We start from the raw sequence: 11,012 nt of genomic DNA, 5'->3' as shown, positions 1-11,012 counted from the left end.
ACAAGAAGGAGAACAATGACTGATACTGCTGAACCCATGACATTATCCACCCCTTATTCCATACCATTCATGTCATGCCCAGATCTCACATTTTCAATACACCATCACTCTTAAGTCCACCCCTCGATCATGAGACATCCCTATGTTGCATCTCTGGACTGATGGCCTGAAGTATCTGGGCCCACCAGGCTCAAAATCATTCACCATCCCCTTCAGCAGTTCTACAGCTTGCTGCTGGGGACTCCATACAGCTGCCTTCCACCTCCAATGCTTCCAAAGCACTGGAGGGGCCCAGTGGACCAGATACTCGCCCATACTGTCCCACATGCCCTGCCATTCATGACTGTCCAGCCTTGGGGACAGTCTCCTGGTGCTCCTATATCCTTGTCTAACCCTAGACAAGACCCAAACCTGACTCTGCTTAACTTTGGGATCAGACAAAATGGTTGTGTGTAGAACACACTCTGTGTGTGTGCCACCATGCTGATCCCTATCACAATCAGTAGGCAGGTCCCAAGGACACCCAAAAGCCATTCATAACCATCAGAACTCTCAGCTGCTGCTGCACTTGTCACTGGGGCTGATGTAGCTGCCCTGCTTGCCAGCTCTCCCACCACCAGCTTCTCTTCTCCCGAGTCCGGATCTTCCTCCTCTGCCTTGCTGGGAAGTGCTGTGTGGTCTCCTGCATCCTGCTGGGGCTCGGCGGGTGACTTCCGGGGGACACTGTCGGCCGTCGCAGGGTTCGGAACGGCCGCGGGACTTGGCTCTTCCGGCGCCTGCTCCCCCTGCTTGGCTACTGCCCCTCTCTGCTCCTCTGCCGCCTCCCCCGGATGCTCTGCTACAGCCGTTTGGTTCCCGGGGCCGCTCTCTCTGGCAGCCTCAGCTGGTGCTGCCGGCTCCTGGGGCTGCTCCTTCCTGGCTTCACGCAGCCTCACGCAGACGGAGGCGAGGACAAGGGCAAGGACGGCAAAGAGCAGCAGGACGGCCTGGTACAAGTCCAAGTCCACAGCCATGTCCATCCCCCCCTGCTGCCAGAGCCCCACCGTATTACAAGTCTCTGACATAAAGTACAGTGAAACAAAATCTTTAGCCCAAGCCCCATGACTGATAAACACAAACACATGCAATCCATACACAAAGTACCTGGCAAAATCCTGAAACTGTGAGATCCAGAGAAAAAACTCTAAGAGCCAATAAATCAACACTGTGACAAGAGACTATAAATCCGCTGAGATCTCTTCTTATCTCAAACCCTCGGGCCCCACGTTGGGTGCCAAAAATGTCGTGGTTTAAACTAAATCTGCACAGTTCCCCCTTTGATTCCCCTGCTCCTGGAGAGTTAGGAAGGAGAATCCAAAGAATGTAGCCCCCACGGGTTGAGATAAGAACGGTTTAATTGCTAAGGCACAACACAAATCACTACTGCCATTACTACTACAAATAATAGCGATAAAGCCAATAACAAGCGAAAAGAATACAACACCTCACCAGCCACCGACCCATAACTCACTCCACCCTGCCCGGCCGAGCACCAACCAATACCTCCTCCTGTGGAGACAGTGTTCTCACAGGAAAATGAATATTTGGTATATGAGCTCTGAATAACTCCGAGGGATACAGCAAGGCCGTGGGAGGCCTGAGGAAGCCTAAACAAGCAAGATAAGAAGAAGCTGTAATTCACGGACTTATGAGAACTGTGGACTGTTGGCAAGCGTTCGAGGTCAAGTTCTCACACCTGTGCTTAACCAATTCTATGTTAGTCACTAAGGGTCTTCAAGACAAGTATCCAATCATGATATGCCAAATTGCTGTAGGTGTGTGTAAGCAATAGTATATAAGGAGTTAATGCTTTGTAATAAATGGCTTTTTGTCTGATCACATTGATCTCTGACTGAGTCCATTCCGCGGCATCCTCCATTTCCCTTCAGAACTCCACCTCTCCTGCTCTCTCTCCCAGTTGCATCCTGGGCATCACGTGCTATGGTATGGAATACCTCATTGGCTAGCCTGGGTCAGGTGTCCTGTCTCTCCTTCCTTCCGGCCTCCCCTCCTTCACCCATCATGGTTTTATCTGCAAGTCATTGGTTGCATTCACAGAGCAAACCCCAAATCCTGCCTTAACCTCATGCCCTGTGTGTTCCTATGAGCTGGGAGAAGTGATCCAACCTCTTCCCATGTTTCTTTGTCTCCTGCTGCCAAGAGAGTGGCTGGAGGAAACCACTTGAGTGTGACCACGTTTGTCCTCTTGGGCTTCTCCAACCTGTAGAAGCTGCTCTTTGTGACTGTTTTACTGGTCTCCATCCCCATGGTGGTGGGAACCTCATCCAGACCAGCTCTCAGCTTCATGTGCCCATCTGCTCATTTCCTCCTAGGAAATGTACTTATTTCCTCCATAGGATGTAGCTGGTGTCTTGCTTTCCTGGCTGGGCCTGTCCCATGGAAAGCTACCACCATGCTGACCTAGGAGCAGGCTGGAATTTCATCCCCTGTGATAAGCAGTCACCCAACTTGGTCTGGGAACAGCCTTTGCAGACACTGTCTGAGCAGTGTTGGCTTTTCCTTGGATGTCATCTGGTGCTGATGACACAGATGCTCCATGCTTCTGGCCATAGGTTGTATCCAGAGGTGCCCAACTTGTTTCATGACTCAAAGACTCTCAGGGTTGTCCAGAGCTCCCCCATCACCTCCTCTTCTCCTTATGTCTGTTCATCCAGGCAAAGCTGATTTTCCATCCCAGCTGCAGCTTATTCATGATTTCTCATTCCAGGGTCTGAGGGTTGAGTCACACTGGTCCAAGGAGTTATTTTATCTAATTGTAAGTTTCCACACTGGAATTAGTCACTGTAGGTTCCCCTTATGCAGACAAGGATGCATCTGGGGCTTGGATTCAGCTTGGATCTATTTTAAACCTCCATATCAGGGGTTTCTTCTGGAACAAGTGTTTGTTTCTCTGCACTTGCAGTGAAGGGTGATGGGCAGACACAGCTCCAATGTGGTTGTGTTGAGAGCAGACACAGGCCATAGCCTGAAGAGTCAGTTTAAGCCTGATGGGAAACATGAGCTCACTGTGCTGATGTGTTGGGGTCCTTCAGAAACCCCACTCCAAAGGGAGGAGGTGAAAGCAGCTTTTAATACAGCCATGGGATGGTTTGGGTTGGAAAGGAGCTTAAAGTTCATCCAGTTCCATCCCAATGCCTGTATCAGGGGCACATTCCACTGGAGCAGCTTGTTCCAAGCCCCATCCAACCTGGCATCCATCAGTTCTATTGAACAATGTCTTCTTATGCAGCAGAGCCTCAATGCTCAGCATCCATAAAACACTTCCTGGACAGAGCAGGAAAGCAAAATGGATGTGTGCAGTGTCCTGGCTGTGTGTTTGCTTTTATCAAGGTTGCTAATAGCAGATATTAAGTTAGTGAAGAAGGGTTTATATTCTGCATAGATGGATAGGAAATTCTTCCTTAGAAAATACTGGTGTTGGTTTGGTCTTTTAAGAGCAATAAGAGAGAAACTTTTCTCCATAAACCTGTCTGTGCCTAAAGGGGCTGCAGGAAAGCTGGAGAGGGGCTTGGGACAAGGGATGTAGGGACAGGCCAAGGGGAATGGCTTGAACCTGCCCAAGAGAGGGGAGACTGAGCTGAGCTCTGAGGCAGAAGCTGTTCCCTGGGAGGGTGCTGAGGCGCTGGCACAGGGTGCCCAGAGAAGCTGTGGCTGCCCCATCCCTGGCAGTGCTCAAGGCCAGGTTGGACACAGGGGCTTGGAGCAGCTGCTCCATGGGAAGGGGTTGGGCTTGGAGCTGGAGCAGCTTTAAGCTCCTTCCAACCCAAACCAGGCTGGGATTCTATGATCCAGGCCCATGACATTGTCCTTCATACACAAAGATGCCAACACACTGACCCTCCAACTCACTGCCTTTGGGCATGGACCAGCTCTGTCAAGCAAGGCAGCTGGAGAAGTGAACTTGGTTAACAAAGGAGAAAGTTTCTGTCTTGTTCTCCCAGCTAATGAATCTCTGAGGGCTTGTTCTGAAGAATGAGGTAAGTCACATGCAAGTGTTGTGAGAAGCTGTTGTGGTGATGAGGAAAGTTCCTTGGTAAAGCCCAGAAGGTCTTGTTAAAGCTGATGACTCCTGGAAGGTGGTTGGGCCCCAAGGAGCACTTCTTGCTTTGGGCCAGTGAGCAGCATCACTTGGGATGGAAATAGCTGTGAGTGCTTGTCTTGTGCAAGCCTGGATGTGGGGCCTGCTGGAGGCTTTCTGTGCCCATGCAAGCTTGGTCAGACTCTCTCTGTAAAGAGACATCCTTGTCTGCATGACATGTGCAGATAATGTGGTTCTTGCTCATGGGGTGCTTTGTCCCTTCCTGCTTTTGACCTTGTACTAAAGGGAGCTGGGGAAGCTCATTGCATTTCTCCTCACCTTTGAACCTCCTCAATGACACCTCATACTTTACACTTCTTGCCATTATTTGCCTTGGGATGGATTTGCTTGTGTCTGTTCAGCTGTGAGTCAAGCTCAAGTCCACTACATCCATCCTCCATCCCTGACTGGCTTTCAGAAATGTGGTTTTTCTACCATTATCAATGTGGATTGTAGAATAAGCCTGGGAATGGGGTCACCTGACTCAGCATCTACAATTCCTTGTCTAGTTATGAGCTAGTCAGGTCCCTTCTAGAATGGATGGGAATAAAAGGATGTTTTCTCCCATCCTAGGGCAGTTGGGGAGGATGGATGTGGTCCAGAACAGGTCTGACCATCAGAAGGACTTGTACCATGGACCCTCTGTGCATGGTCTGTGCATCTCAGAATAGCTTTCTCTGGATTAAACTAATTGCAGTCAGGATCTGAAGCCTCCTGGAGGTCAAACTGGATCAGCTGCCCCCCTCAAACCTGTTTCCAGTTTGTTTGAATCCCAAAGACGGGACAAGAGGAAACAGCCTCAAGCTGCACCAGGGAACTGTCACTTAAGTTGCAGGGCAGGAGACAGATGCAGGGAAATGTCCCAAGTCAGCTTTGGTTGCCCTCAGATAGAAATGTGTTGCCATTTGCTTTGTCCTGAAGGGCCAAGGACATGGCCATGCACTTGACATGGACATCATGCAACCTTCAGAAGGGTTGGGTTGTTCTGGAGCAACATCTGAATGCTCAGAGGCAGACTCAGGCATCTCCAGTTGTTAATAGTCAATGTTGAGGCAGCTGAACTCAGTCCCAGATGCCTTTATGCTTCTTGCCCCTGGTTCATCCAATTTGACCTGCTCTACCCATGCTCATGTGAATGTTTCATTGGGATAATAGTCTAGGACTATGGAATATGTCTATGTGGTGCTGGCATCATCGTGAAGAAATAACTGGGATGGCTCAGGAACAGGTACATGTTACTTCATGACTTCTGCTTGCCCAAAGCAGTGGTAAATGCTCCATACCTGCAGTGCTCAAGGCCAGGTTGGACACAGGGTCTTGGAGCAGCTGCTCCAGTGGAAGGTGTCCCTGCTATTGACAGGGGTTGGGACTGGATGATCTTAAGGTGCTTTCCAACCCAAACCACTCTATGATCCTCTGATGGGGATGGAGCCATAGTAAAGGGTGTTGGTGGTGAGGTGGGTGTCAGAGGTGGAGAAGGCTTTGTTTGCACTGCCCCTCGGTCGAGTGCATCCTCTGGATAACAAGCAGGATGGAGACGTAGGACATGAGGATGAGTGCAGAGGGGAGGATGATGTTGAAGGGGAGGATGAAGTAGAGGAGGGCCTGGTAGCTGTCTGTGACATCACAGGAGAGCTTCAGCAGTGGGAGCAGGTCACAGAAGTCATTGATGATGTTGGAGTCACAAAGCTGAGGGTGAACGTGTAGCTGGCAATGAGGGTAGAGCTGGCAAAGCCACTGAGGTAGGAGGTGAGCACCAGCCCTATGCAGAGCTTCTTGGACATGGCAGCAGCATAGAGCAGTGGGTTGGAGATGGCTCTTACCTGTCATAGGCCATCGCTGCCAGCAGGTAGCTCTCAGTGCAGGCCAGGCCAGCAGAGACAAAGAACTGAGCAGCACACCCAGCAAAGGAGATGCTCTTGTCCTCAGAGATGCAGTTCAGAAGGATCTTGGGTGTAGACAGAGGAATAGCAGAGGTCGAGGAAGGACAAGTTGCCAATGGAGAAGTACAATTGCTCAAATTGATCCTGAACAAGGGATTGACTTGGCTTGATCTGACATTGTTTGGCTTAGTCCTGCACCTGAATCTTTCCTATCATCACCAACTTGCCTGATGCTCTGGAGTCTGGGCTGAACTTGGCCCATGTCCCTGTTCCTGCCATACTTCTCTTGCTCAGGTCCTGTGGGATGCTCCCTGTGCACCATGTGCTCCTTTTTGGCTCTACTTAAAGAGATTAAGGAAAGAAACTCCTGTGGAACTCCCCATGCTCCTGCAGAGCAGAACCCATCACACTGCACTCAACAGCCCAGCCAGGGATCACTCCTCTGCCATTCCCTTTCTATCTAGACCATGTGCCTGAATGGGCAGATTTGGAGATAGTCCTCTCAGTTGGGGAAGTTGAGTAATCAAGTGCACATTAAATTCATGTATTATTCTCTTATTCTCAGAGCTTTCTCCTTTACCATGTATGATATTGAACTTTTCTGGAGAGGATCTCCTTTATGTATGTGATGTGGGAAGTGTGTGTCTATAGGCAGGGCTGTCTGCATTTTGCAGGTCCTTTCTCTGCAAAGATTGAAGCAGAATCATGCAATGATGCTCTCAGTATAAAATGTATTTCCAAAACCTCAAGCCTGTTTCTTGGGTTGCTGGAATTCACAGTTCTGCTTCCCCTGCATGTTAGACTGAGGATCCTATTGCCAGTTCACTGAGTGGGATCCACCACACACAACTATGGCAATGCAGAGCTCTCTTAGGAGCCTAGCATCAAGTGTGGGTAAACCTTTGAGCATTCCAGTTCCCTCTGCTTTGGGAACTTTGTTAAACCAAACAGGAGATAAGGACAGCAGAGTGGGGTAATTCATCAAGCAGGGATGAGCCCTACACATCACACTGCTCATCTAGGCTCCTTTTCCCATGAAAGCTCAGACCAGATGATCTTTTGAGGTCCAGCTCGATCTTTCCTGTGGCTCTATGATTCTATATGTGTATATATATGCTGTCTCCATCATTGGCCACAGGTAGAAACCACTTTTCCCTGAAACCTTAGTCTACATCTCCTCTCTTGCTGTGCTTTGCCAGAGTACACTAAAGACACTGTTCACCATCCATACACTTTCAAATACAAGTTAATTCCAACTCCAACAGGTAAAGGAAAGCTGTTTTCCCCCATCTGTGTGTTTTGGCTTCTTTCAGACCCAGACAGCTCTCAGTTACCAGCAATTCTGTGCTCAAGAGTGACTTTCATCTATGGAAATGGCTTCATTTGTCAGTGAAATGCACCATTTACTTTCCCTGGTGTACTTTAACATGAGCTGGGCATGGATATGGGATGTGGGTATTTTTCTCCAGCTGGAATTCCATTTGTCTCACCATTTCAGTATAGGGCACTTAAAATCAATGGGAGGACTCCCTGATGTGCCCAAAGTGTCTTGATGCTGTGTGGTCTCAGAACAGTTCACCCTTTATTCTATATTATTTGAACATTAATGAAATGCAAGAATTAATTATATTGACATTAGGTATAATATATTAATTAAATCTACTATTTCTTCCTCTCTCTGAAATGTCTTGTGAATCTACATCCTGGGGAGGGATTCACCTTGATGTTCAAAGCTGGTGATTCTTGGCTTCCAGTGTATTAAAGGGTGAGAAATGGGCATTTGAGGCAATGATGAATTGTCCCAGGCTGAACTAATAGGCCTTTATCCCCCTGAGCAGCCTCAGCTGGGGCTCCATCCCCACCCTCTGCACATTTGTCCCCCACCTCTATTTAATCTCAGCCCAGGGAAGCTGGGCTCTGTTTGTGTTCTGGTTTCCAGTTTAACAGGAGTTGTGCACGTCTAAGGAGTCCTTTGATGGTGACCAAAGCTTGCTCATGTACCTTCCCAGCAACTGCTGCACCTGACCCTAATTCAGTGATTGACTTGATTTGTGTTGTCTTGCTTTGGCTTAGGCTCAACTTGCCTCATAATCCCCAACTTGCCTGATGCTCTGGAGTCTTGGCTGAACTTGGCCCAGGTCTGTGTTCCTGCCCTACTTCTCTTGCTCAGGTACTGTGGGATGGGCCCTGCACACCAGGGTGTTCTCCTTTGGTTCTCTTGATAGAGATTCAAGACACAAACCCCTGTGGCAATATTTAGGCTCCTGCAGAGCAGAACCCATCACCCTTCTGCATGCAACAGTCCCGCTGGTGCTCACTGCTCTGGTGGTCACTCCTCATCCAGACCATATCCTTGCACGGGTACTATAGGAGATAGTCTTCTGAATGAGGAAAATAGTGTAATAAAGTGCACATTTGATTCAATTCTTATTGTCTGATCTATAGTCTTTTTGGGTTTTTTTTTTTGCCAAGTATGACGTTAGAGTTTTATGGAGAAAACCTCTATCATGTATTTGATGTGGAAAGTTTGTATCTTCAGCCAGAGGATTCTGAATTTTGCAGATTCCTTCCATGCAAAGATTGAAGCAGAATCATGCAGTGATGCTCTCGGTATAAAATGTATTCCAAAACCTCAAGCCTGTTTCTTGTATTGCTGGCGTTGACAATTGTGCCTCTCCTGCATGTTAGACTGAGGTTGTCATGGTTTGAGCATGTTTTGAGGGTATTATTGTTCAAGGTTTTTTCCAGCCAGGTGGAGGAAGGGAGGCCGGGAGGAAGCAGAGACAGGACACCCGACCCAGGCTAGCTAAAGAGGTATTCCATACCATAGCACGTGATGCCCAGGATGGTTTCTGGGAAAGAGAAAGCTGGAGGGATGGAGCTGGAGAGAAAATGGAGGAGGGAGCACATGGTGCTCGGCCAGGCAGGGTGGAGTGAGTTATGGGTCGGTGGCTGGTGGGGTGTTGTATTCTTTTCACTTGCTGTTTGCTGTATCATTATTATTTGTAGTAGTAAATGGCAGTAGGGGTTTTGTGTTATACCTTAGCAATTAAACCGTTCTTATCTCAATCCGTGGGGGCTACATTCTTTGGATTCTCCTTCCTAACTCTCCAGGAGCTGGGGGACTTGGTTTAAACCACGACATTTTTGGCACCCAACGTGGGGCCCGAGGGTTTGAGATAAGAACAGATCTGAGCGGATTTATGGTCTCTTGTCACAATGTTGATTTATTGGCTCTTAGATGTTTTTCTCTGGATCTCACAGTTTCAGGATTTTGCCGGGTATTTTGTGTATGGATTGGATGTGTTTGTGTTTGTCGATCATGGGGCTTGGGCTAAAGCTTTTGTTTCACTGTACTTTACAGCAATGACTTGTAATATGGTGGGGCTCCGGCAGCAGGGGGGGATGGACGTGGCCGTGGACTTGGACTTGTACCAGGCCGTCCCGCTGCTCTTCACCATCCTTGCCCTTGTCCTCGCCTCCGTCTGCGTGAGGCTGCGTGAAGCCAGGAAGGAGCAGCCCCAGGAGCCGGCAGCACCAGCTGAGGCTGCCAGAGAGAGCGGCCCCGGGAACCAAACGGCTGTAGCAGAGCATCCGGGGGAGGCGGCAGAGGAGCAGAGAGGGGCAGTAGCCAAGCAGGGGGAGCAGGCGCCGGAAGAGCCAAGTCCTGCGGCCGTTCCGAACCCTGCGACGGCCGAGAGTGTCCCCTGGAAGTCACCCGCCGAGCCCCAGCAGGATACAGGAGACCACACAGCACTTCCCAGCAAGGCAGAGGAGGAAGATCCGGACTCGGGAGAAGAGAAGCTGATAGTGGGAGAGCTGGCAAGCAGGGCAGCTACATCAGCCCCAGTGACAAGTGCAGCAGCAGCTGAGAGTTCTGATGGTTATGAATGGCTTTTGGGTGCCCTTGGGACCTGCCTGCTGATTGTGTTAGGGATCAGCATGGTGGCACACACACAGAGTGTGTTCTACACACAACCATTTTGTCTGATCCCAAAGTTAAGCAGAGTCAGGTTTGGGTCTTGTCTAGGGTTAGACAAGGATATAGGGGCACCAGGAGACTGTCCCCAAGGCTGGACAGTCATGAGTGGAAGGGCATGTGGGACAGTATGGGCGAGTATCTGGTCCACTGGGCCCCTCCTGTGCTTTGGAAGCATTGGAGATGGAAGGCAGCTGTATGGAGTCCCCAGCAGCAAGCTGTAGAACTGCTGAAGGGGATGGTGAATGATTTTGAGCCTGATGGGCCCAGATATTTCAAGCCATCAGTCCAGAGATGCAACATAGAGATTGACTCATGATCGAGGGGTGGACTTAAGTGTGATGGTGTATTGGAAATGTGGGATCTGGGCATGACGTGAATGGTATGGAATAAGGGGTGGATAATGTCCTGGGTTCAGCCATCCAGTCATTTTTCTCCTTCATGTACCTGGTGCAGTTCTGTGGTTTGACTTCTGGGCTGGGAACAGTTGCTGATATCAGCATGTTTTGGGGTGTTTTTGTTCAAGGCCTTTTCTGAGCACATGCTCTGCTGGGGAGGAGGGGAGGCCGGGAGGAAGGAGAGACAGGACACCTGACCCAGGCTAGCCAATGAGGTATTCCATACCATAGCACGTGATGCCCAGGATGCAACTGGGGGAGAGAGCTGGAAGGGTGGAGCTCTGAAGGGAAATGGAGGAGGTATCAGTCGGTGCTCAGCCGGGCAGGGTGGAGTGAGTTATGGGTCGGTGGCTGGTGAGGTGTTGTATTCTCTTCACTTGTTATTGGCTTTATCATTATTATTTGTAGTAGTAATGGCAGTAGTGATTTGTGTTGTGCCTTAGCTATTAAACTGTGCTTATCTAAACCCATGGGGGTTACATTCTTTGGATTCTCCTTCCTAACTCTGCGGGAGTTGGGGAAGCAAGGGAGGGGAATGAGTGAGAGTACTGTGAGGATTTGGTTTAAACCACGACATATTCAAAGGTCCAGCTTAGACCTTGATTCCCACCAAC

At 49.4% G+C, this 11,012-nt stretch overlaps 1 pseudogene; it reads right to left on the bottom strand.

Moving 5' to 3' along the window:
• Positions 1-5,544: 5,544 nt before the first annotated feature.
• LOC117436100 (olfactory receptor 9G9-like) lies at positions 5,545-6,300 on the bottom strand (annotated as a pseudogene).
• Between the last annotated feature and the right edge of the window lie 4,712 nt (positions 6,301-11,012).

Source organism: Melopsittacus undulatus, chromosome 4 (assembly GCF_012275295.1).
Source record: "Melopsittacus undulatus isolate bMelUnd1 chromosome 4, bMelUnd1.mat.Z, whole genome shotgun sequence".
NCBI classification, from domain to species: domain Eukaryota; kingdom Metazoa; phylum Chordata; class Aves; order Psittaciformes; family Psittaculidae; genus Melopsittacus; species Melopsittacus undulatus.
The sequence above is the reverse complement of the archived record's forward strand: the minus strand, read 5'-3'. Positions and strand labels throughout refer to the sequence as shown.